Source organism: Drosophila innubila (assembly GCF_004354385.1).
Source record: "Drosophila innubila isolate TH190305 chromosome 3R unlocalized genomic scaffold, UK_Dinn_1.0 2_E_3R, whole genome shotgun sequence".
In the NCBI taxonomy this organism is placed as follows: domain Eukaryota; kingdom Metazoa; phylum Arthropoda; class Insecta; order Diptera; family Drosophilidae; genus Drosophila; species Drosophila innubila.
Window position 1 is genome coordinate 18,130,562 of NW_022995380.1, and position 7,127 is coordinate 18,137,688.

Here is a 7,127-nt window from a genome sequence, read left to right on the forward strand (position 1 = left end):
GCGACAAGAGCGAGCACTCGTGAGTTCGCCGCAACAACAGCAATAACAAAAGTCGGCAGCATGTTGCATGCAATAAGGAGAACAACAACCACAACAAAAACAAAAGAAACAAACGAACAGCAGGAGGCAGCATCCACATCCCGTTGCAGCGCCAGCGTCGTAAACAAATTAAACTAATAAGCGCAAAAGGAACAACGAACGTAATCATAAAGAAAACTGTAAGAGACGGCAACTGCAGCGCCGACTGCAGCATCAGCAGTAGCAGCGACGTCGCTGTCGTTGTTGGCACAACTTGGACTGTCGAAATCCATTATAACCTCAATCGGCAATCGCATTTCTTCCTTCGAGTGGAGCGCAACATAAAACGCTGCACACGGACATAAACCACGACAAAAGAGAGGCAGAGACTTTGAGAGAGACGGAGAGAAAGAGCGCCTTGGAGTGGGTGGGTCACACATGTGTGCATTTACCCGAGTATTTGTAAGAGTGCATGGGAGTGTGTGAGCAACAAAAGAGCGCAATTGCAGAGATGGGATGGCAACTGTAAAATCATCAAAACTACTCACAACAGCAACAGCAGCAACAACAGCAATAACAACAACAACAGCGCAGCAAAGTTGTTGGTGGTTACCAGCTTTTGCTTTTGGCCAACTCTAATCCGACTAGAGTATATGCAGTTTGGGCCAATAAGAATGGGAACAGGACAGACAGTCAGTAGAAATAGAACGACTCGTAGGACAGCTTAGTTATTGGGAATTGAAATGTAGGGACATCAGCAGTAGGGCAGTATTGAAAAGCATGCGAGAAGCTTAAAGTTTCGGGGCTTATAAAAGCTTGCAATACTCAGAGCAGTAAAAACTATCTCCCACACTTACATATATAAGTACTTATGAATTTTAGCAGTGGGAAACAGAAGTGTAGCAGCAACTAAATATTTGTTTGGTAATAGATACTGTATTACATGATAAGCTTCTTTGGAAGCATAAAAAAAAGACTTGCTTTTAAAATTAGCATTATGTACTATCATAGTTTGGGAATAAGCTATTTTCATAACTTCCTTTCGAATCAATGTTGAAAATACTTTTAAATTTATTTGAACTGAATATAGAACAATCCTATTAATAGCCAAAAATATTCTAAAAATATTCCCAGTGGGTCAACTCAAGACATTTTTAATCGGAGCGTATAACCCAATAGGATTTATCATCTAGCATATCTTTATATCTGCACCTGACTGACTCCGTCATTGAGATCGTGAATGAGTCCAACTGGAATCCGCTATGGGACGATCGTTTCAACAGAGTCACCGAGTTCCCAAACAGCAAAAACAAAACAGAAATAGCCAGACGCATACACATTTTGTTTGTTTTGATGATTTGAACCGAGTCGAGTCAAGTCGAGTCGAGTCAAACGTTGTGCCGAGTCATCCATCAGAGGGGCGCAAACGACAACAACAGTCACGGCGCACCGCCGACATCTCCAAAAATAATGCCAGATACAAAGACAAGCTACAGCTAAGGCGACCGACTGCAAAGCATTAACAGCACAAGGCCAACAGCTGGTCGCTCTGGTCTCAGGTCTCTGGTATTGCTTGTGTCGGGTCTCGGTCCGCATCTCTTAGCTGCCGTTCCACATTCATCTGCGCCGAACCTGCAGTATTTTTATACCCGATACTTGCAGAGTACAAGGGGATTTTGTATATGTTGCAATGTATGTAACAAGGAAAAGGAGACGTGAGAGATCCCATCAAGTTCATATCGATAATTTTCTTCAAGACTTTTATAACACAAAATATCGATAAAAGTTTTGATTTTATGCAGTACAAAGAGGAAATCTTGAAATGCTCAGATGAAGAGTGTTCAAGATAAATACATGAAAAGTATATATCGAATTATTTACACAAAGTAATGACAGTCTTGAAGCGATATATTCTCGATCAGCATCAACAGTCAAGTCGATCTAGCCATGTTCGTCCACCCGTTTATATGAAAACCTGGGTCTCAGACACTTTTAGAGTTGAAGCAACAAAAACTGTGACTTTGAATCCCACGTAGATCAAGTTTGCTTAAAATTTCTGCAAAATTATGAGTAATAAAGACTCGTACTGTTATCAAAATTTATTATGAACATTTTTGAATCTAAAAAATATTCTCCACATTTACAATTTTGAAGATCGATTTTTTTGTTGGTGAACATTGCCGCTTATTAGTATCAGTCAACAGATTTTATATTGAACTTAAAACTATAGCTGTTTAAAGTTTACGAACCTTGTGAGTGCCTAAATGCATGAAATTATAATTAAATTGAGTAACGGGTATCTTATAGTCGGGTAGTTGGCTGTAACGTTCTTAATAGTTAGTGATATTTTCGAGTAACTAGCACACACAACAGCAGCCGAACATGTTTAAAGTTTCTCGGATGCGACACTAGCAACATGTACAGCATACACACACACTCACACACAAATGTAATACCAAAATGCTGCCAAATGTTGGTGCCAGCACCCCCGCGGCAGAGACCCATTACCCGAGCCGGCACTCGAACACAGAGTCGCCAGCGTCGTCATCGTCGTAGTCGTAGTCGTTCACCAATTTCATTTCAACATGTTTCCAACAGCCTGAGTCGCAGCAACAGCAACAGCAAGAGCTAAAAGATCTCGCATCCAGAGCTGCTAAACATCCATTCAAACGAAAAAGTATCTTAAATTTTTGTTTGCTGCTGCCCTCCATATCTGCTCTCTCTCTCTCCCCTCGGTGCTCTCTTCCCTCGTTTGCTTGAACAGCACCCCCGCAACCGTTGCAATCCCTCGTTGTTCACTCTGCCCTGTACTTTATAGTCTTACTTTGTTGGTTTTCTACCCACAAGTCTTTCTCTTTTTCGTTGTCGTAGCAGCAGCAAAAAACCGAGGGAAAAAAAAGAATTTTTTTTATAGGTATTATTTCGTTCCCACATACGCGCCGAGGCAAGCGTCAGTCAGTCAGGCAAGCAACGGCAAGGCATGAGGAGGCGGAGGCAGAAGCAGAGGCAGAGGCCGTGACAGCGTCAGCGCATGTACAGACATACTACATATAAAACTCGATAGTACGCCCGGCCAGGGTTGTCAGATACTTGAAACCAAATATTACAAAAGTATTATTTTCTAGAATTTATATGTTTGTTGGGAATTTTGAATAGCTTACTAGTAAAAATCTAAAATTATTCTCGATTAATAATTAATAATATAAATAATTATAGATAAATAAAAATTTTAAAATTATTCAGATCTAATTTAATATTATATCAATAATATATAACATTTTTTGTAAACGCTTTCTCCAATTTCCACATACAATCATCATATCTCTAAGATACAAAGGTATCTGCAGTCGCAATGAGAGTTCAATGCCGTTGGCATTTTGAGTGCCTGGCAACCCTGTGTAAGTTGTATTTCTGTTGTTGTTGCTGCTGGCACTGCTGATGTTATGCCGCCTGTCTGCCAGCCAGCCTGCCTGCCATCCCTGCCCCGTCGCAGTCACCGAAATCGCCCTCACCATCGCCATCGCAAACCGCCTGACAGCGCACACGATGCGCCGCACAAATATCGTATCGCATTTACTCGGCACTCGCACCAGAGCCAGAGTCGTAGCTATATATTTTTGTAGGTTATGTGTATATAACAGAGTCAGCAGTGTGAGTCAAAATCGTTGCGATTGTGGGAGAGGCAGCAGAGCGAACGAGCGAACGAACAAACGAACGAGCGAACGAACGAATGTACGACCGAACGAAACGAGCTCCGGCTCTCTATGTGTATGTACAAGTGTGTGTAAAGACTGTATACATACAGTGAGCACTCGCTGTCAATGTTGCTTCATAACATACTAGTATTTGGTATAAATTCCATTTGCTTTAAGCGAGTGCTTACTGTAGCGCACTGTACATAAAATGTTAAAACTCTGATTATGACGATGACGTTGGTCGAGAAGAGGCAACGGGCTGAGAGCGGCGGCTTTGGCAGCAACGACTGCGGCAGAGCGGAGCCAGAGCCAGAGCACACACACACACACAAAATAAAACTAAAAAGAAAAAAAGAAAAAAAAAGTTTCAAATGGAAATTTTGAATTAATGAACGAAACGAAACGAAATGAACTAAACTGGTTTCATTTGTGCGCTGCTGCGCTGAGCCGCACTGAGCTCAGCTCTGAGTTGTTTTTACCCTCCTGCTTTTGCCGCTCCCGATGCCCGATGCCCGTTGTTACTGCTAGCAGTTGCTGTTGCTATTGCTGTTGTTGTGCCGCTTTCTTGCGTTGCGACGTCGCTGAGTTGAAAATATTTTCGCCCCGAACGAAAGAGGCTAATTAAGCCAAAGGAATTTCTCTGCAATTTTGTGCCGCCGCAGCAATTGAGCTTTGAAAACTTGCTGTCGCCGTCTTTGAATCTTTTGCACAGCTGAGCGCAACTTTTGCTAGTTGAAGTAGGAAGTGGATGTGGATGCTGATGCTGATGCTGACACTGAAGCAGTGGCAGAGAGCGAGAGGCATTTTGGCAGCAACGCAGTTAGAACATGTTCGCTGATCGGTTTTCTGTTTGATTGCCTCGTCGCCGTCGCCTTCGCCGCAAATACGATTTTCGCCGCACATTTGATTTTGCTTTGTTTTGATTTCGTTTTTTCAAGGCAATCAGGTGCAATATTTTTTCCACTTTACTCACTGATGATCGTTGTGCTTGCGGCTCGGCTCGTCTTGTCTCGGTTCCGATTGGGCGCCTTTTATCTTTGTTTATACGGCAATGTCTACTAGGTATCGCTGTTATTGTTGTTGTGTTGTTGCTGTTATTGTTTCGCTTGCGAAAAGCAATCTAGCAAAGCGGAAATGAACGGGAATAGCGTCTGAACCGATCGACAAAGATCGACAGCGATTGAGATCGAGTGGTTCGATCTCGAACAAGTGCAGCATCGTTCGAAACGTGTTCTCTATGGGTTCGATTGCCGTCTGTCTAATCTGTCTACTTACATATTTTCTTCTCACTGCTGTTGATTGTTCCTGGCTACCGCAACAGCTTCCTGTTTGAATGAAACCTCTTCTTATCAGTTTGTTGTGATTCACACAGACGAAGTCGGGTCAGATTCCAAGCAGCTTCGGCAGGTTGATCCTTCTTCAGGGAAATAAATTACATACTGAGCATTTTCCTTTTTTGTTTTGTTTTTAAATAAGTCTTTTGAATATTAATAAAATTAATAATCATTTTAAGTTTATTATAAAAATTACCATGTAATGATTAACTTTAGCTTAAAATGACAAATAGTGATTATTTTTAAGCAAATAAAAAATTCATAAAATAATGATTATTCCTTGTGTTGTATTTTTTCTTTAAAGAGCAGTAAAAAAAAATAATGATTGTTCCTTGAGTTGTATTTTTTCTTTAAAAAGCAGTGATTTTAAATCTTTGCATCATTACGGGTCTTATCTGTTGTATAAGTTGACTACATTTGTAGAAAGTTATATTTTTGGAAATGAATAGAAATGGAAAAATTTTAAAGAGTGAAGTTAAAGTCATACTTTTAATAGTACTTAAAGAAATCCTATGCACTTCCGTTTCAGAGTTACTAACTATTAACTATTGTTTTTATATCAATAATAGCCTAGCTTATTTATCTACTGAACGTGATGATTTTGTTTAAAAAACTGCTCATCTTTGGCAGATATTGCAGCTAAATAATTGGACTTACGGGGTATTTGGGGTATATACATACATACATATCTCAGGTTGATAGGTTTTTGTTGCTGATTTTGTAAAAAAAAAAAACAACAAAAAAAGCATCAATAGGTTTGTAGTCACAACAAGACCAAGTCGTGATGTGCACAACCAAAAAATATGCAGGATGATGGTTCCTGGTTGCCTGCAACATCCACGCTGCCACCTGTTTTGCAACACGATCGCGCTTTTTATAACCAAGTTTTTATGTTGCTGCGGTACTGTTGCTGCCGTAGTTGTGATTGTTGCCGTTGCAGTTGGTGAAAAAAACCCGTCTAAATCTAAAAAACCGAAGCAACATGTGTGCGTTTGAGATTGCCGGCAAAGCGGCTAGCACTCAATGAGGACAGATGTGTGCAAATCGCAATCGGCAATGGGAACGTGCGAGTGGCCAGGGTACTGTCAAGGGGGTATGAGGGTGGTATGGGGAGGCGAGAGTGGTTTAATGGGGTTGGCATTGCCTCTAAGTGGGTGCAAATGCTGGCAAAGCAAAAATATTTGCACGACGCAGCGTCGCACACGCACAAACCCACACATCCACACCCGCACACGCACACGGGGCGAAAGGGGCTGAGTGTGGGCGGTTGCGCAACGCAGCTGCCAACGTCAAGAGTAGCGACAGCGACGCGTCGTCGACGTCGACAGCGCTTGCATCGAACTCGGAAGTAAACGCAATAGAGAATAATAAGCGAGCATGAAGCAAACCAGTTAGCAACATGCAACATCATAACATATTCAAATCGCCAGCATCGACGTTGGCAGCGACACGGACAGCGCAGCATCTACAGCAACGCGACGCCAACGACAATGTTACAGCAGCAGCGACGGCGACGGCGGTGGCAGCGGCAGCGGCGCTTTTACTCTCACGTGAAAAGTTTGCTGCTCAGCCAACGCCGTCACGAATTAAACTAAACAACCACCCGACATGGCAAAAAAAAAAAAATTGAAATAAAAAATATATTAAGCAAGGAACAAGGCTAAGTGGTCGACTTAAAGATACCATGCACAGAGTCTGAACTTTTGTGATAATCTTAAAACAAAGCTGTTGTTAATAATTGCTAGTTTATGAATCCAAATAACATCTGAAACAACCTGTCCGACATTTACAATCTGTTCAAGTTTTATGTTGGGGGAAAAAATGTCTAAATTTTAGCACCAAATGAAACTTAAATATATTCTCAATTTGGGTTTAATAGCTCTTAGTTGTCACATCAATAATGATAATACTCTATAGTTGCATTTGCTGAACTTAATTTAGATCCTGACTGCAAAATCTTAGCAACGAATAAAACATACATATTCGATTTTAGGTCATATCATATCATAATATCAGTATAAAATAATTATTCTTAAAATCCTTTTCTTATCAATGATAAAAATCCTCTTTTACAGAAACC

At 41.0% G+C, this 7,127-nt stretch overlaps 1 long non-coding RNA gene across 1 annotated transcript; it reads right to left on the reverse strand.

The window, feature by feature from the left end:
- Positions 1-3,278: 3,278 nt before the first annotated feature.
- Positions 3,279-4,572, reverse strand: LOC117790859. The gene is made up of 2 exons (XR_004618006.1): positions 4,132-4,572; positions 3,279-4,052 (listed from the first exon to the last, which is right to left on the reverse strand). It is a non-coding gene; the product is annotated as an uncharacterized LOC117790859 (long non-coding RNA).
- Positions 4,573-7,127: the final 2,555 nt, after the last annotated feature.